Genomic DNA, 23,146 nt, shown 5'->3' on the forward strand with positions numbered 1-23,146 from the left:
TCACTCAAAAACATCATGGTATAGTATGTCGTCCAAAATCACTCAAAAAAGTCATGTCGTCCAAAATCACTCAACAAAGTCATAGTATAGTATGTCCTCCAAAATCACCCAAAAAAGTCCTAGTATTGTTATGACCAGGCCTCGGGGAAAACCTGATTACAACATGAATAATGAGACTCCCCCTTCTCATCTCCCAAGAAACCTTCAGCAACGAGTCAAACAAACCTTTTTACAGGTTTATTAAAATCACTCACAACATGTCTACTGGCAGTCTGGCTGTGAGTGGTTTGAGTCCACTGCAGCTGGGATGTTCAGGCCTCTTATTCAGATTCTTTCCGGGCAGGACCAATCAGCTCCCAGGATCCACCTAGACTCACTCACACAGGTCAATCACTCAAAACATGCACACCTGCAACCCATCTCACACTCACATGAAGACACATACACACAGGGAAAAAGCAGTCACGACCCTGGGGTCTTGACAATATAGTATGTCGTCCAAAATCACCCAAAAAAGTCATAGTATAGTATGTAGTCAAAAATCACCCAAAAAAGTCGTAGTATAGTAAGTCATCAAAAATCACCCAAAAAAGTCATAGTATACTATTGTTGCAGAGATTTGATTATCAGGTGAGCCGACCAAGGATGGAATTTCTGGAGTCAGAGATGAGTTGAGTTAAAAAGCTTTATTGGAAGAAGCTCAGATCTGAGGAGAACTGAGACGATACCGAACAGACATCAGAAATCATAACATCACCCCTTTTTAGCCATCTCTTCTCTACCATATGACTCGTGAAATCAGCCTTCCAGGCCAACAAGGACATGTTGTAGACACAGTTTCTGAATGAAGAACACCTATGACACCAGAGCATCACAAGAGCTCACAGCGGAGGTCACAAATCACATGACACAGGAGCCAAAAACCTTCCTCAAAATGCAGAAGTAGGTGAAAAAGACACCTGCGCTGACTATTCTGGTGTATAATGGTCAAACCTCGATGTCATATGAGGAAGAAAACTAAAACTATAGCAAACTTCCCTATCTGTCAGATGTTGCACACAGTGGTGGGTGATGTACAATTAAACACAACGATCATCATACATTTTATATTTCAGATAAATGAAGAAGTAATATAAAAATGGAATCCACCAATGTTGTCATCTTTTTATGATGTTTACCAACGAGACATTATTTTTTCCTAACCTGCACAATTAATTGAATAACCCAGAATACAACCCAACTTAAAATGTTAAAAGCAACAAACAAAAACAAACAAAACATAGTTTGACTCTCAACACAGAAACACATCGATATTTGGCATTTGTTCTCACTTTACAATTTTCAAATATAAACAATGATGTTAAATTATAATTATAATTTGCTTTTCTTATTTTAAATATAGTTTGAATACAGGTAGAAAAGCACAAATATTTCAAACATTCTCAGAGATTCATATTTGTAGGTTTAAGGTAACAATCATCATTCACCTGTCATCATCATTCACATGTCCTCATCATTCATTGATTCACCTGTCCTTATCCTTCATTCACATGTCCTCCTGTTTTTGGCACGTGAATTTATTTTTATTTTTTAAATTCAAGCCAACATTTTTTTTTACTCAGTAACAGATGTGATTTAAAATTTAGTGAAGTACAGTACTTCCAAAAAAAACATACTTAAGTAAAAGTCAAATGAGTTTAAAGTACACAAAAAACCTATTCAATTACAGTAACGCAAGTAAATGTAATTCATTATTTCCCCCTCTGTGCACAGGTTATAAATGGGCAACTGCAACTGCAACTGATTTTCAAAAATGCAATTCTTTATCCACAGTAACATGTTTGGACTGACTGAGTTAACAGAGGCTTAGAATTGTGACACTAAGGAAAAGTACAAAGAGATGAGCTGCACCGGTAGACAATGGCACAGCAGCTGATGTTGTCTTGGACGGAGTGGTAACAATGGTGGTGGTGGTGGTGTTGTTAGAGTTGGTGGTGGTGTTGTTAGCGGCTGTGGTGTTGTGATGAGTGTAGTGCTCATCGCGGTGGTCGCTCTCCGGACAGAGAAGAAACAAGACTTTACATTACCCACATTATCCACAGCAACAGGACGCTTTGTAGGTCAGCAGCGAAGTTATGTTGCCTGGGAGCAGGGTGGTGTTCAAATTTCCGTCACCTTGTCTGAAGGTGATACTATCAATGCCTGTCCCATTGACCTCATCGCGCACCTGCAGAGAGACCCCCCACGTAGATTCAGTGCAGTTGTCTGAGCAGTTGTCCGTCACGTTGGACAGCTGACACACTGGCGCAGTGACATCAGTCACCTTAGAGAGAGAAGAAGATAACGTCAGTCAGGTTTAATCTCAGAATTCTGACTTTATCTTTAATCTCGGAATTGTGACTTTAATCTCAGAATTCTGACTTTAATCTCAGAATTCTGACTTTTTCTTTAATCTCAGAATTCTAACTTTAATCTCAGAATTCTGACTTTTTCTTTCATCTCAGAATTCTGACTTTTTCTTTCATCTCAGAATTCTGACTTTAATCTCAGAATTGTGACTTTCTTTCATCTCAGAATTCTGACTGCCTTTAATAGAGACGAAAGAGGTCGACCAGTAACACACAACCATGAAGGGGATTTAATAAACTAGAATGATTAAAGAGTTACCGGGACAAGGACGGTTAAACCAGAGATGATGTACCTACAAGAAAGATTAATAGATTAATGCATGTAATTTCAATAAATAATGTACAATCTGAAAATAAATAGATATGTAATGTGAATATAAGAGATGAATTCTAACAAGTGAGAAAATTCATTATTAATTGACCAACAACAAAAATTGAAATTGCAGAGACAACTTTTTGTCATTTCTATCTCAAAAGAAATTCACTGTTTCTTAAACCTTAAAACATATGAGTTCATTAATTAAGTCAAATATGTATATCAAAGCCTTTTATAAACACTTATGAAGGTTATCTGTACCAGAAGGGTCACAACACATGTAACTTCCACCTTCCACAATGATGCAACATCACTACACACTACTTTATGACATTTGTTGCATGTGTCCTTTGTTTTATTACGATATTATTCAATGTTACATCATCAACTAAACATGCTATGATTCAAATAGGCTTTGATTTTGGTGATTACGATAGTTTACTCATGCCTGTTGTGGAGATTTTCACAGATTTTGAGAGTTTAACCATGAGAGTCCAGTCTGCGTGTTTTGACTCATCCTTTGAAATCACTGTATGGGCTGATTATAGATGATCCCACAGACCAGTTACTACTGTACCTGAAGCTGTTGCTCCATCAGACTCTAGCTGACATAAATAAAAAAACTATCAATTATCCTCAAGGGTTGTGGTCAGTATCAAAAAATAAACATGTTACACCCTCTATGGTAATTAAAGGTAGAAGCTTTTTTGCAATTTGTCATTTTTATAATATAACATTGTTAACCCTTCGAACGCAGAGCACTGAGGCTGTTTTTTCCCCCATGTTATGTTAAAACGTATATATATAGGAGGCGATAAGAATGTGTGTCTATCCTTTTTTTCAGCACAACCTATAGGCAATCTGATGACTTTGATTTTTCTTTTTCAGCAACAAGTACCTTAACACACCTGAGCAAAACTCCCATTTTGAATTCAAAGTTTGCTTGGCTTGTGTTTATGAACAAAAATAGAAGAAAAATTGTCTATTTTGTGACTTGAAAAGTGATATAAAATGAATCCTAATTTTGAGGAGCTGTGTATTATTCCCACTGCATATGCATATAGTGTATGCTTTTATATCGATTTTACTTACAGCGCTAACCAACACAGCAGAAGCCTTGGTAGTGGAGGATGACTGCCTTTGGAAGGATTTGGCAGCACTTCTGGTGGAGCTGGTCTGGCCCTTCACCAACACCACAAACTCCTCCGATGGTATCGTGTCAAAGCGAACGTAGAAGACCCCTTTACCTCGATCCTCCACGCTGCCGTTAACCATCACTGATGTGAATAATTCAACCAGAGTCACTCCCGGTTACTGTCACCCTCAAGGTAGTGTTTTCACCTTAAAAATTCAAGTATCAGGTATGAGTTTGATTGGATTATTTTTGGAATATCAAATTTTTTAAAAAAAAAAAGTTCTTAACCAGATGTGGGGCGATTGGATAAGACCTGTAAACCTCCATATGGACTCTCTGAATCCTTCATAAAGGTAAACAGGAAGTCAAGGGAACTTTCACCTGTAAAAAGAAGAACATGTAAACATTCATTTCCCACTAATTAATTTGCACTTTTATAGTCTAAGATACATGAATGCACAGGGTGGAGAGTAATTAATTACATTTACTCACATTACTGTAATTCAGTTTTGTGGACTTAAAATAATCTACTTGAATTTGTAACTTTTACTTTTACTTCAGTATGTTTTTTTTTGGAAGAACAGTACTTCACTACGTTACTACGGCCTGAATTTAAATAAATAATAAAAAGATTCACACACTGGACACTTGAATGACGAGGACAGACCAATTAGCGCCAATTCGAGAAGGTTAAAGCATTTGTGACCTTTGGCCCAGTTTGACAGACACATTATGTGTTTTCATATTTTGTTTTGTCACCAATTTCATTTGTAAAGGTTTGCCTTACATTAAAAACAATTCATTACAATCAATTAATTGTCCTTTTTTTGCACTGTACACAAGAAAGAACCCTAATCAACAAGTACATTTTAAAACAAGCTACGTTTTCTACTTAGACTTTTACTTGTACTTAGGGATATAACGGTTACTGGTGTCACATAAGTTACACGAGCTAAGTTAACCGTAAGACTGCACGCATGACGTACGTCAAGTTTTCTCTGTCGTAAACTTTCTCTTGTTTTTATTCAAACATTTGTTTATTTTAACCTGTATTTAATGTGTATTTTGCCCAGTTTTTGCACATATTCATTTTAATAGATAATAAATCTATTTAAATGTGAATTGTGGTGAAAGTATTTGAATTTATTAGCGTATCAGTGTTTTACAAACATATTTTAACAATGGAATTCTCATACCGTTACATCCTTACTTGTACTTTTATTAAAAAATGTGGTACTTTTACTTGAGTAGAATATTTCAGTACTCTTTCCACCTCTGCATGAATGTCATTGCAATCCAGTAGATGAAGCCTGGACTAAGCAGGTGGACACACAATAGTTAGTGCACGTCTCCAATCTTGATTGGACTGTCAAAACCTGGTTGACAGTCAACTCAAGTGAAACCTGCGTGGAATTTAGTTTTACAGAAACAATAACAGTACTCAGCTGCTCTTTAAAAGTATTAAACGTGCATTTAAACAGCACTGAATGTCTCTGGAAACAACACAGACAAAGGCTGCATTCCACTCTCAAGGTGTTTGTGTAAAGTCGTCAGGAATAGGATTAATGTGAGGAATGCATAGTGTGATTCACCGGGGACTCACCCACGACCTTCAGATTGTAGGCACTTGTTGACACCATTTCAACTTTCCACACACCCACTTGTGTGTTTAGCTTCACAGTCTGGAAGTTTCCGACTGTGCTGGATGGAACGACCAGTGGTCCAGTCGTGTCAGCGCTGCTCTGAGTTACACCTGAAAACAAACATGAAACAAAGCACACGTGTTACGGTACAAGTCGGGGGCAAACTTACAGTGATTGATATTTTGTTTTTACCATAAACAGTGGAACAGCACCTGAAGGACTGGTGATAGTAAAGGTGAGAGAGCGCCCTGTGATGTACATCGTCAGGTTCTTCACTGAATCGTCCACCGAAAATGTGAAATTATCGGGGTTTCCAGCATTCCGGGAAACTTGAAGAAGCTTGACCTGGGTATTAAATGAAACTGGTGACATAACTGAATCTTTGTGAACTCAACAATGTTACTGTTAATGCCAATATGAGGATTTTATTCATACCACAGAGGAACTGGATGTTTCTGTTATAATGCTGGTGACCTCGGCCAGCTCACTTTTGGTGACCTGAATAGCCTGACCTCCTGAAGCCTCCGACAGCTGTGTGTACACGGAGGCTGATTTTGGAAGAATCCGTTGAAACTGCTCTTGCTGTTGTTGATCGTCGTCATCAGTCTCTCTTCGACGACGTAACCCCAGGGAGCCAGTAATCAGGAAACTCACCTGATGAGGAAGAATTTAAAATGAGCTGCCATCAGTACACATATTAATTTACAGAGTTTGAAAGAGTACTGAAATTACATTACATTACATGTCATTTAGCAGATGCTTTTATTCAAAGCAAAGTAAAAGTACCACTATTTTGACCTCGAAACAAGGCAATATTTTATTAATATTGTTATTAAAAAATATACTGTACTACACTGTGAGTGGCTTAAAACAACTTAATCAAGAAAGTAAAGAAAGAGGGAAAGTTTTTTTTCCCATCAAGCAGATGGCAGCATTTCCTACGGTGGTGGGTTTCCCTCTTTTTTTTTACTGACTTCAAATTCAGCTGCCATTTTTTATTTGTTCAATTTGGACATGAACATGGATTAATTACAGGTGCACAAAGCGACTTGGTACATTCCGCTCCTCCCCCTCTTGTGTCGACCTATTTGTAAGTTTCCCCTTTGTGTTTACCAGTCGGAGCCATGGATGGTAGGAGCATTCAGTCAGAAGCAGGAAGAGGACGAGGAACAGCGGAGACAAACATATGGTAACTGCAGCCTTAATGATCCACACATTTCTTGGATTTTCTGTTGACGCTCTGTTCACACCTGCTGTTAACATCCAACCCGAGTGATCCGATCACAGGTGCTCAGATTACATCTACTGCTGCTGCTAATGTGACGACACGAGTCCACATGTAACGATCATCGTCTAAACGTGCATGTGTGTGTTGTCACAGAAACTGTCACAATTCACTGTTTTCAGAAATGAATTTAGTATTTGTCAAAAATGTCTTCATACTGTCATAAATGTCCTAGTATATTATGTCAACAACCAAGAACAAGAACAAGAAAAATGTTGACAGTTTCTATTTTGAAATGTTGTATGTCATCCAAAAATATCCGAATAGGCACTGTTAAAAATGTCTTAGTATATATTATGTCGTCCAAAATCACTTTAGAAAGTCATAGTATATTATGTCGTCCAAAATCACTTTAGAAAGTCATAGTATATTATGTCGTCCAAAATCACTTTAGAAAGTCATAGTATATTTTGTCGCCAAAATCACTTTAGAAAGTCATAGTATATTATGTCGTCCAAAATCACTTTAGAAAGTCATCTCACTTTAGAAAGTCATAGTATATATTATGTCGTCCAAAATCACTTTAGAAAGTCATAGTATATTTTGTCGTCCAAAATCACTTTAGAAAGTCATAGTATATAGTATGTTGTCCAAAATCACTTTAGAAAGTCATAGTATAGTATGTTGTCCAAAATCACTTTAGAAAGTCAAGGTTTGTCATACTTCAGGAACGATATAAAAGTGTCTGTGTTGATATGGACAAATCAAAATAAAAAGGTTTTTACATATTTTTCTCACGTTTCTTCACTCATTTACTGCAATGACCACATTTTAAAATGGCTACTACTTTGTCTCATCCTGTGCCATGACATACAAATGGCTGCAGTTAAAGGGACAGTCCAGGTGTTTTAGAAGCATGATTGAATGAGGTATTGACACTGTTGTGGAAATAAGATTTTTCAAACAAAATTCAGTATTAAGCTAGGTTACATAATAAATGTAATGTTTCAAATCAGGATCCAGTGAATAAGAAAGAAAAACCAAGCGACGACTTACTGTGAAGAGTAAACATTGGACAGCAAACTATCTGCAACTGTATTAGGAGTAGGAGGTCTTACAACCTGTGCACTTCATGGAGGAGGAGGAGCTAAAAAAATGTTTTATTGCAGAAACAGTGTTACTTTGAACTATACCTTTAACTGAGACGAGTCAAAGCATGAGAACTAGTTTTCATGTGTTAACAATGTAAAAGTGACACTCACACATTCATGTGCTGATCATGTTTAAGCAGTAGTTACTCAGAACCTGGACCCAAATCCTCATTTTAGTGAACAGGAATTTTTTCACTATGCAGCCAAAATTTCAGCCACTTCTAGGGAGCCAGGGACTGCCGCGCTGTGGACTGAAACAATGCCGTGGTTGTGGAACCAAACATGCTGGACCAGAATGACCCTGCGGTGTGGAACCAAACCCACCAGATTTGTGGTGCAGGTTTGTGCCAGTGCGGCAAGTTCGGTTCTACAACCGCTGGGTTGTTCTGGTCCAGCATGTTCTACGACCTTGGCGAAAAGAAACCCCCAACCTTGTCATTGTGGAACCCAACCTGGCAACCCAGTAGCCGCTGTGGAACCCAGCAGCCGCTGTGAGACCCAACCTGGCAACCCTTGCACTGCGCGCAGCCGCTGCTGTACCCAACCTGGCAACCCTTGCAGTGCTCGCAACCCAGCAGCCGCTGCTGTACCCAACCTGGCAACCCTCGCAGTGCGCACACCCAGCAGCCGCTGTGGGACCCAACCTGGCAACCCTTGCACTGCGCGCAACCCAGCAGCCGCTGCTGTACCCAACCTGGCAACCCTCGCAGTGCTCGCAACCCAGCAGCCGCTGTGGAACCCAACCTGGCAACCCTCGCAGTGCTTGCCAAAAAAAAAAACTAATTTTTTCCCCCCCATAACCCAAATTCTCCATTTGAATCTGACAACCACCACAGTCTACACAATGCCAAGTCCCCGCATCCCTGAATGCAACCGACCAACCTCTCGCACAACCCAGCCGTTGTGTAACCAATCAACCTCTCGCACAACCCAGCTGTTGTGTAACCCAAGCCAGTCACCATTCCCACAACCCAACCGTTGTGGTACTGAACCTACGACCTCATGAACCGAACAACACCGCAATCTTGGTTGTTTTCGATGTACTCATTTTACTGATGTACTGATACTCATTAGAATCAGTTTAGTTCATTACTTCCTGCATGACAGGAGCACAGACTATCTCATGAGGCTCTAGAGCCACAGGTTTCAGGCCTCGTTGTGCTGAAAAAAAGGATATAAGACACTCTATATTGCTCATATTTCTTATAGCCTCTGTTTATACTGTACATTTTAACAAAGTAATGGTAAAAAGCAGCCGAAAAGCTCTGTGTTCTAAGTTGTAAAATAAGGAGTAGATTGAACGTAGCTTGGTGCAATTCTTACAGGCTCTTTGATGTCTTTGCCTGCAGCCTTGGCCATGGCACGGCAAACCTCCAATGTGACCTTTAAGAGTGCAGCTTCAGTGATCTCCTGATGACTCAGAGAGGCGTCTTCTTCATCCATGTCAAATCCATGAGCTCCAGTCTGCAGGAGCAGGAGACACAGCGCAGCAAACCACCTCATTTCTGCACATCAACCTGAAAGAGATGAAGGAAAGATTACAAAAGAAAAGAAAAGGACTTATAATTCTTCTAAGGTGACTTTAAATTAGGCAAACACAGTTGGTTACACGTGCAGAAACTTTATACTATTGAGACTATGAGTGTGTAGAGCAGGAGTCTCCAACCTTTTTTATTCTGAGAGCTACTTTGACTAAATGAAAATGGTCGAGAGCTACTCGAGTTTTTAACATTATTCTCGTATTCTCATCAACCCAAAAAAACTGAATGAGTTTGAAGGGGGGGTTGGATAAAAATGTAAGTAGGTTTATGTTCGTTTATTGAAACCTTTGGCAAGCTACTTGGAAAGGAACTGGTAGCTACTGGTAGCCCGCGCAAGCTGCTACTGGTAGCCCACAAGCTAAATACAACCCATTAAAGCATTAAGCTTCAGGAAGTTAATAATAATTATAATTTTTATTGAGAGCACTGGTTTGTTTTGTTAAAGCATTCCTGTCAACCAGAAAAACAGAAGGTTATATGACAAACTCTCCATTGTAGTGGTGGCATTGTTGGATTAGCACCTTCTGTGGTCTAATAGCACTCATCATTTCTTTAATTCAATTCAAAAAGTTGTACTGGTACATAATTGTATCTCTGGTCACCTATTTGTGCATCTAATTCAAATTCAAGATTTAGTGTAGATTAGATTTGTTGTTTTTCCATCACTTTATTGGAACACATCCAGAAAATATGGGAAAGGTGTGCAGTTTTAAAATAACAAAAAACAAAAAAACAGATTCTACATATTCTACAGGTCTAAAGCATGAAGGGATCAGCGTGACATTCCCTTACCCTTGAGCAACAACACAACCCTGGTTCAATTAAAACTGCAGTCGAACCCTAGTCAATGTTATTGGTGAAACCTGGGTTGACACCAGATTTATTCAAGACATAATATGTGACTGTGCTGTGACAAGACATATGAGTTCAGCTCATTGTCACTTTGTAACTTAAAAGACATTGTGATCTAAATGCCAGTGATGACAGAATGTGACTGACATAAAGACAACACAGCTGCTGGTGCCCTAAGACTTGTCATATATAAAAAAATAATAATGCCACTATATATATATATATATATATATATATATATATATATATATATATAAAAGAAAATGAAATGAAAATGAAAAAAACATTTACAAATCTTAAATTAATTCATAAATGAATGCCAGCTGCTGATTTACATAAGACACGATATAAAATACAATAAGAAGATTATCTCAGATTTGTATGTCTTTACGTTACCAGTCAGGTGTGATGTCTGCACCTCAGCTGCAGTTGTAGAAATTCAAGACTTCAGTGGGAGCGCTTCACTTTTTAATGGCCCGTGTCCAGGGAGGAGCCATTTCTCTGCTGGCTGGTTTGACATCATTTATCAGCAAATGAGCAACATTCTATAGTTTACAGTAAGTCAACGTGATGGTGCTTGAGCAGAAATGACGCAGAGTCCTATCAAAAGGCAGCATTATAAAAGATATTTTACTCTACCTATACCTCTACCTACCTATTTTAAATTTTAAAATGAATTTCTAGTTGTCCCTCCCTAGTGTGTCCATACACTCACCCTCTTGTCCATGTTCTATGCCAAGTCATCTTTCTTTTTCTCAGTGTGTTTTTCTGACGTTTTGACCCAGAGATTTAGTCTCAAGCACTTTGGATCCCTCGTTTATTTCGGGTCCTCGTCACTGTAACATAGCTGTGATACTGGTATCTGTTCTGCACATTTGGAATCATCTCCATGCGAGATTGCCTGTTCTGATTACTTGACTTGACCCGTGTGCTTATTTATGCAATTGGTTTTATTATTTATCACATTTCCTCAGCACTTACACACCCAGGCAGGCAATCTTGATATCAATGTGTAGCTCTTCCTTCAATAAATACAACAAAGCAGTGAATGACGGAGCCTTTGTAACAAAACAGCAGGGCAATTGCAAACATCATATTCCCTGATGTCTGTCACTTAACACTGAGCTTCTTTGTACAACTTTCTTTATGGCTTTAAAAAAACAAACAGAATCAATTTCTTAAGTGGGACAAAAGTGTATGTTCAAATGAGTATTTCTCTTCCTTGTTACTTAAGAATAATGGGACTGTGACTAAGTATGAACTCTGGTTTTTCCACCCTTCAGTAACGGGAAAGGGAGAGGTTTGTTTTAATGGGGGAGACCTTGGCTTGAATGTGACATGAGTGTATGTATGTATGTGCTCTGAATGAATCTGCTATCAGTGCAAAGTATTGTTATTATAATAATTGAGTGATGAAATGTACACATTTGTAGAATTCATTTCCCAGCAAATGAAACCATTTCCTTGTTTGACGAGGCACAAGATTCTTTACCTTAAAGCTCCAGTGCATGACCTCTGGGGATTGTTGTTGCTGTTGATGGTGTCCTCATTCCGCCTGTTTGGAACAAGTGTCATGATTTGTTTGCTGCACGCTTCATCTGATAAGAACATTTCTTCCCATGAAACTGCTTATGCTTTTTTCCAAGCAGTAGAATTCTCTCAGTCCTGTTTGCTTCCGTGTCAGACAGACATTTTATGAAACAGGAATGAGACGAGTTCAACATATTACTGCAAAATATAGATCTTGTGTATTTAAAAATATGCAGGACTCCTGGACATTAAGGGCTCATCTTCACGCTACATTAAAAGCTGGATAATGGTCAGTAAAATCAGTAAAATAAAGAAATATCACAGGGCAGTTTATCACACGTGACATCGTTAAATGTATACTGTATTGTTTATTTTGATGTTGAATCACTTGTACCTGTTGTTATTTAACTGACATGACAATTTACTATCTATTTACTATAATAAAAAAAATGTAAGTTAACCTGTTAACCTCATAATTAGATGATAGATTAGACATCTATTTTTTACATATAAAATAGATGTGATTGGTTGTGAACCGTGCCGTGATGCCGTTTTATACACAACACAAACACACAAATTAGTGACGACCAAAGCAGTTGTTATCGTCGTAACTGAATAATTAGAATCAGTTCATTAAAAACATTTGTTCAGTACTTCCTGCACCTCCATATGACACAGTCACTGAACTGAAATACAGCCGAATGGGTTGTGATTCGTCTCACGATCAGTAGTGCTGTCGCTAAATATACCAGATTCCTCTGTTAAATATTGAGATTTTAGACATTTCCTTAAAATGCTGTTTCTCCGGATATTGCGGCTCAGTAGGTGAGATAAACAAGAGTGGGGGAAAAAACAGAAAGAGTATTAGGAAGGTAATCATAAAACTACCTTCAGAACAGGATGAGGATGTGGATCAGGCCCTCAGCTCTTCCTCCCTCAGAGACTTTGAAGAAACTCTTCAGCCCAGGATCAGCAGCAAACTCCTAAATCTTTAACAAACAATTTAAACTCGAGACTGACACTTGGGATGTGGCGCCCTCGGCAGTGTGGATGCTGGGCGAAAGGGCTTTCCTTTTGCCCAGGATTCGGGTGAGCTGGGGGGATGCACAAGGAGAATATTCTGGTCAGGCTGGGCAGAGGACAGGACCAGTAGCATGGCCCCTCCTCGCAGAACAAGAGCCTCGATTATGAGGCCAAGACCACAGGAGACTGGATCCAGTAATGCAGAACCTGGAAAAGGTCCTATACATGCTGAGGGGAAAGAGATACTGGAGGATGAGAACAGCAGAGACAGCTTTCATCCTTGTGGACAATTCTCCTGTGACTGAGAGCATAAGTATAAAAGTATAGTATGTCATCAAAAAATGTCCAAATATAAACTGTCTAAAATGCTCTAGTATAGTATGTTGTCAAAAAATGTTAACATATGACATCCCATCAAAACTGTCAAAATGAGTATCTAGTCTGGCCAGTAGACGAAAGATTAATGGAATATTCTACTCAGGTAAAAGTACCACTATTGTGTTAACATTTTACTTCAGTTCAAGTAAAAGCACTGGTCTAAAAATGTACAAAATGTAAAAGTAAAAAAAAAGTAGCTTGTTTAAAATTTACTCAGAGTAAAAGGACAAGGGGACACAAATCTCACATTAGCTCACAGTAGTTTTTAATTAAAGGCAAACCTTTACAAATGATACATGCTGAAAAAAGTAAAATATGCAAACAAAATCCAGATTGTGCAAATCAGTCCAAATTGGTCAAAGGTCACAAATGTCACTCACTCAGGGACCTTAATTAGTGCCAATTCACCTGTCCTCATCATCCTTCACCTGTCCTCGTCATTCACTTGTCCTCATCAAGTTTCTGGTGCGTGTATTTTTTTATTCTTATTACATGCCAACGTTTTCTTTTACTCAGTTACATATGTGATTTAAAATGTAGCGAAGTACAGTAAAAAAAAAAATACTTTTTTACATAAGTAAAAGTAAAATTACAAATTTTAAGAAATGACTTTAAAAAGTACACAAAAAACCTACTCAATTACAGCAACACGAGTAAATGTAATTAATTACTTTCCAACCCATAGGTTTTAAATGGGCAACTGCATTGAAGTTAATTCTTTACCCACAGGAAGACGTTTAGACTGACTGAGTTAACAGAGGCTTAGAATTATGGCACTGAGGAAACGTACAAAGAGCTGAGCTGCAGAAAGATTAATAGATTAGTGCATATAATTTCAATAAATAATGTACAATCTGAAAATAAATAGATATGTAATGTGAATATTACGACGGAATATCATGATCTGATTTGACTGTCTAGAGCTAGACTATATCTCTGAGTGCCACCTGATGCTGAAATGTATGATGATAATGGGGGCGGGACTAGATAAGCTTTTGCTTCTCCCGCTTTCCCTTTCGGTTATGTGTATTGTGTGAACTACACTGATGTGTGATGAGTGATCTAAATGTCATGACAGAAATGAACATATAAATAAATAAATAAATAAATATATATAAGCGATGAAACAAATGGTGAATTCCAACAAGTGAGAAAATGCATTATTATTAATTGACCAACAACAAAAATTGGAGCAGCTGTTGAAATTGCAGAGACAACTTTTTGTCATTTCTAACGCAAAAGAAATTCACTGTTTCTTAAACCTTAAAACATATGAGTTCATTAATTAAGTCAAATATGTATATCAAAGCCAAAGACTCTAGCTAACATAAATAAAACAACTATCAATTGTCTTCAAGGGTTGGGGTCAGTAACAAAAAATTGGCACATAAAGCAGAACTGGCAAAAAAAATTATAAAATAAGGGGTATAGTGTCAAAGTGGTGTAAAATGGCTCAGTAGCGCTTCCAAAGTAGAATCTTAAATTGCACCAAATTTGGCAGAAATATGTCACAGCCCAAGATATTCTTTATTATGTTTTTAAACAAAATAACATACTACCACTGTGAGTGACTTAAAACAGTTTTTTTAAGAGGAATGAAGATGAAATTGGAAACAAAGGGTGCTACAAATGCATTATTTTGTGTCCAACTGTGAAATGCAAAAACAAAATATCAGTGAATTGTAACATGACAGCAAACAGCTGTGGCAATTTACACACAACATATGGAATTTCAACACTGACTTAATTATCTATGCTGATACTTTGAAGATAAGGACCTTTAAAAGATATAGGGGGAAAGAACGTCCAGCAGATGGCAGCATTTCCTACAGTGGTGGGTTTCCCTCTGTTTTTAACGTTTTTAACTGACTACAAGTTCAGCTGCCATTTTTTTATTTGGTCAATATGGACATGCACATGGAATAATTACAGGTGGAGCTACTCCTGCACAAGTTACAGCTACACTGATACACTGATTTTAAGGCCGCGGGTATACTTTCAATGACTTGGTACATTCCGCTCCTCCCCCTCTTGTGTCAACCTATTTGTAAGAGTAAGGAGGAAACCTAACTAAGTAATAGATTTTAAAGTTAAGGAGCCGACAACACCACTTTGGGACTTTCACCCAAAGATTATTTTATACCAATTAAGTACACGCAAGTAAGTTCTACTCGTAAAAATGCAGGAGACGTGATTCCAAATGTTAAAATAATGCACACTTTAATAGATTGTTTAAAAGCACAATGTGTTCACTCAAACCAAAAGAAATAAATCTGTTCAGGCTTAGGCTCGTGGTGAAATGCAGCTAGTGAAGAGGAGTCTAAATTAAAATACTCAAATCACCAGGTCATGTGACACGCGCACACACAGTGAATACCCAAATCCCAGGGGACACAGGGAAAACGGACACCTCCACCCAGGTCACCAGCACCACCACCAGCCTTGGCACTAAAAACAAGATACAGAAATTAATTACATGAAAACTCAGGATTATAACAACAACAACAAGAATAATAATAATAATAACAATAATAATAATAATAATAATAATAAAAATAAGACTGGGCAAATTATGTTACTAAACTAAAACTGAATACAAATTGCCCAGAATAAGAAAAGAAAACAAGACAATATCACTAATCACTCAAAGAAAAAAATCAAACACAATTAACCAAAGAATTACAACTGGGCAAACTATACTACCAAAAATAATTTACATATAATTCCCCAAAATAATAAACATATAACACTATATAAAACACACTGTAATATGCCCGAAAAATATATGTAATACCGCAGTTAATGAAATCAAAATAACCAAAATCAATCTCAGAAATCAAAACAAACAAAAAGGACAGGTGAAATAACAAAATCAAAATAAACAAAATCGAAGTGAACCTAAACTAAAACATCAAAATAAACATTTTAATTAAAAAAAACAGATGCTTGGTGTGCTATAAATGACACTAATATAGACTAATAATGAAAACGTGATGAGATTCATTCAACTTTATTGTCATTGAAATGCAATTCAGTCTAACCAGAGTGCAAAAACCAGTTAAGTGCAGTGACATTAATATATATGTATATATAGCCTATGAATGACATGGGAAAGCTAAGGTATGAAATATTAACAGTAATACACTTTAACTGCACTTTAACACTGATGTAAACTTTAACAAACATAAACTGTGACACATAAAACCAAAGGCTTACAACCACCCTATTACAAAGGGGATGAACAACTAAAAGCATTTTAACTGACATACAAGCAGGAAAGACACCTGTAAAATAACACCTGAACAGGCCTAACGTTAAGTTTCCAAACGTCCCTGATGAATTTAAGGTGGAGTAACATTAACACACGTCGACTCAGCTATTTATTGATTATTAAACAATGTTGCTATCGTCCGAAGTAAGCTAGCAAGCTAACACTCTGCTCCAACAACGATAACTACGATGCATTAAACTATTAATTTCATGAACTTCATCACATTGACATTACTGTACCTCTATCTTTTTCACAAAAGATAAAGGCTCCTGCATTATTTAATAATCTTTGCTAGTCTTTTTTTTCCCCTCCGTTTTCGGCGCTCCCTGCGGATGACGGCGCCCCTAGCATTTGCCTATACTGCCTATGCCCAGGGCCGTATCTCGCTCTGGCCGTATTTCACTGCGGTCAAGTGAGCCGTCATTCGTTTTTAAGTGCGCCCGTGCAGTCGAACTTAGGGTGAATGCTGGGAGTCGGCTGATACCGGCGAGATCACTTCCGGTTTTCAAAATAAGACGTTACTAATACAAGGGCAATCAATCATGCTGATCTCCGGAAGCTATTGAACTAAATATTTTCCCTAATTTATTTAGATTTTTACTGTACAATAACAACACATTGGTTGACACAATTGATCTCAGGAGCATGCTGACTACTCCCTCACTCATTATCAACTATTTTTACTGTATACATTTTGAGAAATTAATCCACAAAGTTTTTTTTTTTTTACTCAGAAAAAGTCAGAAAACTCAATTTTTACTGTACAATAAAATCACTTTGGCCTATAAGTTCTGACAGTGGTTGGTACAGTTGACTTCAGGGGCATGCTGACTACTACCTCAGTCATTATTAAACATTTTTACTGTATAATGTTTGAGAAATTAAGCATCAAAGTTGTCCTTTTTTTACTCAGAAAAAGGCAGAAAACTACATTTTTACTGTACAATAAAATCACTTTGGCCCATAAGTTCTGACAATGGTTGGTACAGTTGACCTCAGGAGCATGCTGACAACTCCCTCACTTATTATCAAACAGCAGCACCCACGACCCTCCAGTGGAGGACAAGTGACAGCGCGGCAGTCCCTGGCTCCCGAGAAGTGGCTGAAATTTTGGCCACACAGTGAAAAAATTCCTTTTCACTAAAATTAGGTTTTGGGTCCAGGTTCTGAGTAACTATTGCTGAAACATGATCAGCACATGAATGTGTGAGTGTCACTTTTACATTGTTAACACATAAAAACTAGTTCTCATGCTTTGACTCGTCTCAGTTAAAAGGTATAGTTCAAAGTATCACTGACCAGGAAATAAAATATCTTTTTAGCTCCTCCTCCTGCATGAAGTGCACAGGTTGTAAGACCTCCTACTCCTATTACAGTTGCAGATAAAGTTTGCTGTCCAATGTTTACTCTTCACAGTAAGTCGTCGTTTGGTTTTGCTTTCTTATTTACTGGATCCTGATTTGAAACATTACATTTATTATGTAACCTAGCTTAATACTGAATTTTGTTTGGAAAATCTTATTTCCACAACAGTGTCAATACCTCATTCAATCATGCTTCTAAAACACCTGGACTGTCCCTTTAACTGCAGCCATTTGTAGGTCATGGCACAGGATGAGACAAAGTAGTAGCCATTTTAAAATGTGGTCATTGCAGTAAATGAGTGAAGAAACGTGAGAAAAATATGTAAAAACCTTTTTATATTGATTTGTCCATATCAACACAGACAGTTCTACATTGTACCTGAAGTCCTACAAACCTTGACTTTCTAAAGTGATTTTGGACAACATACTATACTATGACTTTCTAAAGTGATTTTGGACAACATACTATACTATGACTTTCTAAAGTGATTTTGGACGACATAATATACTATTACTTTTTTTAAGTGATTTTGGACAACATACTATACTATGACTTTCTAAAGTGATTTTGGACGACATAATATAGACCACATACTATATACTAAGACATTTTTAACAGTTCCTATTCGGAAATTTTTGGATGACATACAAAACTAAGAAAAAGTTTGACAGTTTATGCTTTGACATTTTTGTTGACATACTATACTAAGACATTTTTGACAGTTGTTGACATAATATACTAGGACATTTATGACAGTATGAAGACATTTTTGACAAATACTAAATTCATTTCTGAAAACAGTGAATTGTGACAGTTTCTGTGACAACATACACATGCACGTTTAGACGATGATCGTTACATGTGGACTCGTGTCGTCACATTAGCAGCAGCAGTAGATGTAATCTGAGCACCTGTGATCGGATCACTCGGGTCGGATGTTAACAGCAGGTGTGAACAGAGTTTCAACAGAAAATCTAAGAAATGTGTGGATCATTAAGGCTGCAGTTACCATATGTTTGTCTCCGCTGTTCCTCGTCCTCTTCCTGCTTCTGACTGAATGCTCCTACCATCTATGGCTCCGACTGGTAAACACAGAGGGGAACCTTACAAATAGGTCGACACAAGAGGGGGAGGAGCGGAATGTACCAAGTCACGGAAAGAATACCGCGGCCTTAAAATCAGTGTAGCTTTGTGCAGGAGCAGCTCCACCTGTAATTATTCCATGTGCATGCAAAAACAGAAGGAACCCCACCACCGTAGGAAATGCTGCCATCTGCTGGACGTTCTTTCCCCCTTCATCTTTTAAAGGTCCTTATCTTCAAAGTATCAGCATAGATAATTAAGTCAGTGTTGAAATTCCATATGTTGTGTGTAAATTGCCACAGTTGTTTGCTGTCATGTTACAATTCACTGATATTTTGTTTTTGCATTTCACAGTTGGACACAAAATAATGCATTTGTAGCACCCAATTTCCAAAAAAATAACTGTTTTAAGTCACTCACAGTGGTAGTATGGTATTTATTTATTTATTTATTTTTAAATAATAAAGAATATCTTGGGCTGTGACATATTTCAGCCAAGTTTTGTGCAATTTGGTGCAACTTAAGATTCTGCTTTGGAAGTGCTACTGAGCCATTTTACACCACTTTGACACTATACCCCTTATTTTATAAAACATTTTGCCAGTTCTGCTTTACGTGCCAATTTTTTGTTACTGACCCCAACCCTTGAGGATAATTGATAGTTGTTTTATTTATGTTAGCTAGAGTCTGATGGAGCAACAGCTTCAGGTACAGTAGTAACTGGTCTGTGGGATCATCTATAATCGGACTCTCAAGGTTTAACTCTCAAAATCTGTGAAAATCCCCACAACAGGCACGAGTAAACTATCATATTCACCAAAATCAAAGCCTATATGAATCATAGCATGTTTAGTTGATGATATAACATTGAATAATATCAAAATAAAACAAAGGACACGTGCAACAAATGTCATAAAGTAGTGTGTAGTGATGTTGCATCATTGTGGATGGTGGAAGTTACATGTGTTGTGACCCTTCTGGTACAGATAACCTTCAAAAGTGTTTATAAAAGGCTTTGATATACATATTTGACTTAATTAATGAACTCACATGTTTTAAGGTTTAAGAAACAGTGAGTTTCTTTTGAGATAGACAAAAAGTTATCTCTGTAATTTCAACAGCTGCTCCAATTTTTGTTGTTGGTCAATTAATAATGCATTTTCTCACTTGTTAGAATTCACCATTTGTTCCATCGCTTATATTCACATTACATATCTATTTATTTTCAGATTGTACATTATTTATTGAAATTATATGCATTAATCTATTAATCTTTCTTGTAGTTACATCATTTCTGGGAGTTGGAGCGTGAGGGTACACTAACGCTCCAGACCCGCAGACCACTCGACAACACTCTGATTGGGTCACAGAAGGGACTGCGTCTGAAACGTGATGACGTTACATTTATTGAAACTTTATTTACACACGCGTATTTCACAGACACTTGTTGACAAGAGACTTTTATCCAACAATTGAAACTAATAAAAGTCTACTTGATCATGTTTTTAACCTGAAAAAAAACGCTCCTAAAATTCTGTGCTGCTGTGGTCCAGCTGGTGGTGACAGACAGATGTGAAGTAGACGAGATCTGCTGAGTGTGTCATTAAGGAGATGTTATCTATTTCAGGGAAGATATATGAAACATTGGTATCTGAATCAAACCCAGCCAGTTGGACATCAGTAGGTATTTTGATGAAAGTAAAACAAAAGCACTGAAACCCTTGATTCTGCACAGGAAGTTGCATAACTTTCAAATCCATATAATGAATACAAGTAATGAATGATATATTGTTTTTATTTGTATGCATAGCAGACAATTAACTATTTACATTTTTCATTTGTCAGTTGTCATGAATTACAGGCACCTGACAAAGGCCTCACTCTCTAAGGCTTTCCAGTTTGAGCCTTGCTTCCTTGGACATGTGGCTCTGAAACTTTATCTCGCTGATGAGACAAAATGATATAACAAAATAATGAAGTCATTAATGACACTCACATACATTATGGGATATAAACTGTTGTGAACATTGGATTAACAGTTTCCTAAATGATCAGTTTAGATAGATAGATACTTTATTGATCCCGAAGGAAATTCAAGAAATTCAGTCTTTGTCCAGGGAGATGGAGAGTACAGCTGCAGGGACATACATCAATGATGAAGATTTAAGCTTGTGTTGGACAGTGAGCGTGTGTTAAAAGGAGACATATGAAGTCATATAAAACATGTAGTCTACAAATCAGTGTCAGTGTCTGATATCTCACCTCTGTATGATTGAAGCCACAGGATCTGCAGACTTCTTATCTGTCTGTGGACTTTCAACCACTCCAGACAAGAAGTGCATCACCTGGTCCACTTGGTCATCATCTTCAAAAAGAATGAAGACCCTGTCCTCCTTCTTGGCCCAGGGAGACACAATGTTGCCTCTGATGATTTTCTATAAATATATTATAGGTGTTTAGCTTGGGTATTCATATATAAATGCACAAACACCACACACAAAATGCCATTGTCACTCACCTTAAGGTATTGCAGCATGCCTTCATCCTGAGTAATGACATGAATTAACAGACAACTGGACTCACATGGTTGCTGTTTGGCTTGTTGGATCTTTCCTAAAATTAAATGATACAACGCATAAATATGTAACAGTGAATACATGTGATGAAGTACTTTGAATAAGACATTTTCTCTTCATGATCATTTGCACTTCCTTACATAGCACAAGACACTTTGAAGACGTGTCCTCTTGTCTGGCCACAGTAACATCACTGCTCTAAATGGACACACACATAAGCCTGACTGAGAGAGTAAGGATCTGTGTGGTTGATGATGAGTGAAAGAAATGCTGAGACTCACCAAGTCTTTGCTGTAGGGATGGTCTTCAGTGTCCTCTGGCACCTGTAGACCATCATCACAATCACAATTGTTACATAATGTCTCAAATGCAAATGTCAACAACTTCCAAAAGAGATCCATGTTGAATTCAGAATGACACAGTACCATAGTAACCATACATGTTTCTTTCTGATGGTCTGCTGTGGACGCTGGAGTCACCGTGGACGCCAAAGTTGCAGTAATATTTGTGGTTGCTGTCTTGCAGCAGGGTTCAAACTGACAGACAAAACATTTTTCACAAAGCCACAGCGTTACGGCCGCTGCTGGCTGCCGTTTAGTGTATGTTCATTGTGTGTTCCCATGAGTGATTCTGCCAGGCATGCAAAGCAAGCTGTGTGATTCCCTGATGAGGATTGGTCCGGCCGAAGCAGAGTCGGTCTACTTCCTGCTTCCTGTCCACCTGCGTCTGTGATTGGTGTGGCTGTGTGTCTACCAAATCTACCAATCGAGACTCTGCAATCAACCCCAGCTGCAACATAAATAGCTTGTGTGCCCTCAGTTCATGGCGGCTGTGAGTCAGTGATCAGTTCGCCTCGCTGTTGGTTACATACTGTGACAGTCCGTTGTGTTAAAGCATATTGAAATAGAGTGTTTGTTTAGTTTTGCCTGGCTGGAACCTATTTGAGTGGTTTTAGCCAGTGTGCTGAATCTGTGTACATTTAACTAGTTTAGAGAGTACCTTGATGGTCTCTCTCTTGCTTTTGTTGAGTTCTTTTTGCAGAATAGCTGCTTGTTTGTTTTGTGCTGTTATGTTATGTAAAGCTTATGGGTGCTGACCTCCTTTAGTTATTTGGCGTTCCTTCTTTTTTTTCCAAGAGCTAAATAGCGGTTGATGTTGTTTTGTGTTTTAGTTACTTGTCAGCACCTGTATAGCCTCCTTCTGTTATGTTTTCTTGCGCATGTGCACCCTCCTTATTTAATTAAATGCCCGACTTTACCCTAAACCTGTCCAGTTGTCCCATTCCACCTCATTTCTAATTCCCAATCACTTGTTACTGCTCTCCACAACGGGCCGGGTCGTAACATAAATGGGGGCTCGTCCGGGATCGAAATGAAAATTACACATTGGTAATCGTAAACTGGCAATGGAATCGGGTCTGTCACGTGTTTAGTTAAATTGGTGAGAGTTTGTTGAGCTCCGTTGATTACTCGGTGTGTTAAGTGAGCTCATTAGGGATTCAGCTGTCTGCTTGAGTGAATGCTGCTAGCTACTCCGCACCATGGCAGAAAAGTTTAACTTGAAGATATTTGTAGCCCATCCCACTGTTGACCAAGTACATAGTTGCAGGAAGGATGATTTAATAGAGATAGCGATTCACTTCAATATTC

General features: G+C 37.9%; 3 long non-coding RNA genes and 1 pseudogene across 9 annotated transcripts in view; 2 read left to right on the plus strand and 2 right to left on the minus strand.

Moving 5' to 3' along the window:
* Positions 1 to 4,121, plus strand: part of LOC122785693 — a 7,743-nt gene extending 3,622 nt beyond the window's left edge. Inside the window, exon 2 of the long non-coding RNA XR_006362339.1 lies at positions 3,819 to 4,121. This is a non-coding gene — a long non-coding RNA (uncharacterized LOC122785693). The remainder of the gene's footprint in view (positions 1 to 3,818) is intronic.
* Positions 1 to 6,728, plus strand: part of LOC122785691 — a 20,029-nt gene extending 13,301 nt beyond the window's left edge. Inside the window, exon 5 of the long non-coding RNA XR_006362329.1 lies at positions 6,619 to 6,728. This is a non-coding gene — a long non-coding RNA (uncharacterized LOC122785691). The remainder of the gene's footprint in view (positions 1 to 6,618) is intronic.
* Positions 1,711 to 12,935, minus strand: LOC122785688 (annotated as a pseudogene).
* A 1,312-nt stretch (positions 12,936 to 14,247) lies between these two features.
* On the minus strand, positions 14,248 to 22,177 carry LOC122785692. Of its 7 annotated transcripts, XR_006362336.1 has the most exons (7): positions 21,923 to 22,177; positions 21,779 to 21,820; positions 21,638 to 21,695; positions 21,440 to 21,534; positions 21,184 to 21,356; positions 18,848 to 18,920; positions 14,248 to 15,650 (listed from the first exon to the last, which is right to left on the minus strand). It is a non-coding gene; the product is annotated as an uncharacterized LOC122785692 (long non-coding RNA). The 7 variants fall into 7 exon arrangements; XR_006362335.1 differs by lacking the exon at positions 14,248 to 15,650 and having other exon boundaries at positions 18,782 to 18,920; positions 21,923 to 22,175; XR_006362338.1 differs by lacking the exons at positions 14,248 to 15,650; positions 18,848 to 18,920 and adding an exon at positions 21,024 to 21,055 and having other exon boundaries at positions 21,638 to 21,717; positions 21,937 to 22,175.
* Positions 22,178 to 23,146: the final 969 nt, after the last annotated feature.

Source organism: Solea senegalensis, linkage group LG19 (assembly GCF_019176455.1).
Source record: "Solea senegalensis isolate Sse05_10M linkage group LG19, IFAPA_SoseM_1, whole genome shotgun sequence".
Lineage (NCBI taxonomy): Eukaryota > Metazoa > Chordata > Actinopteri > Pleuronectiformes > Soleidae > Solea > Solea senegalensis.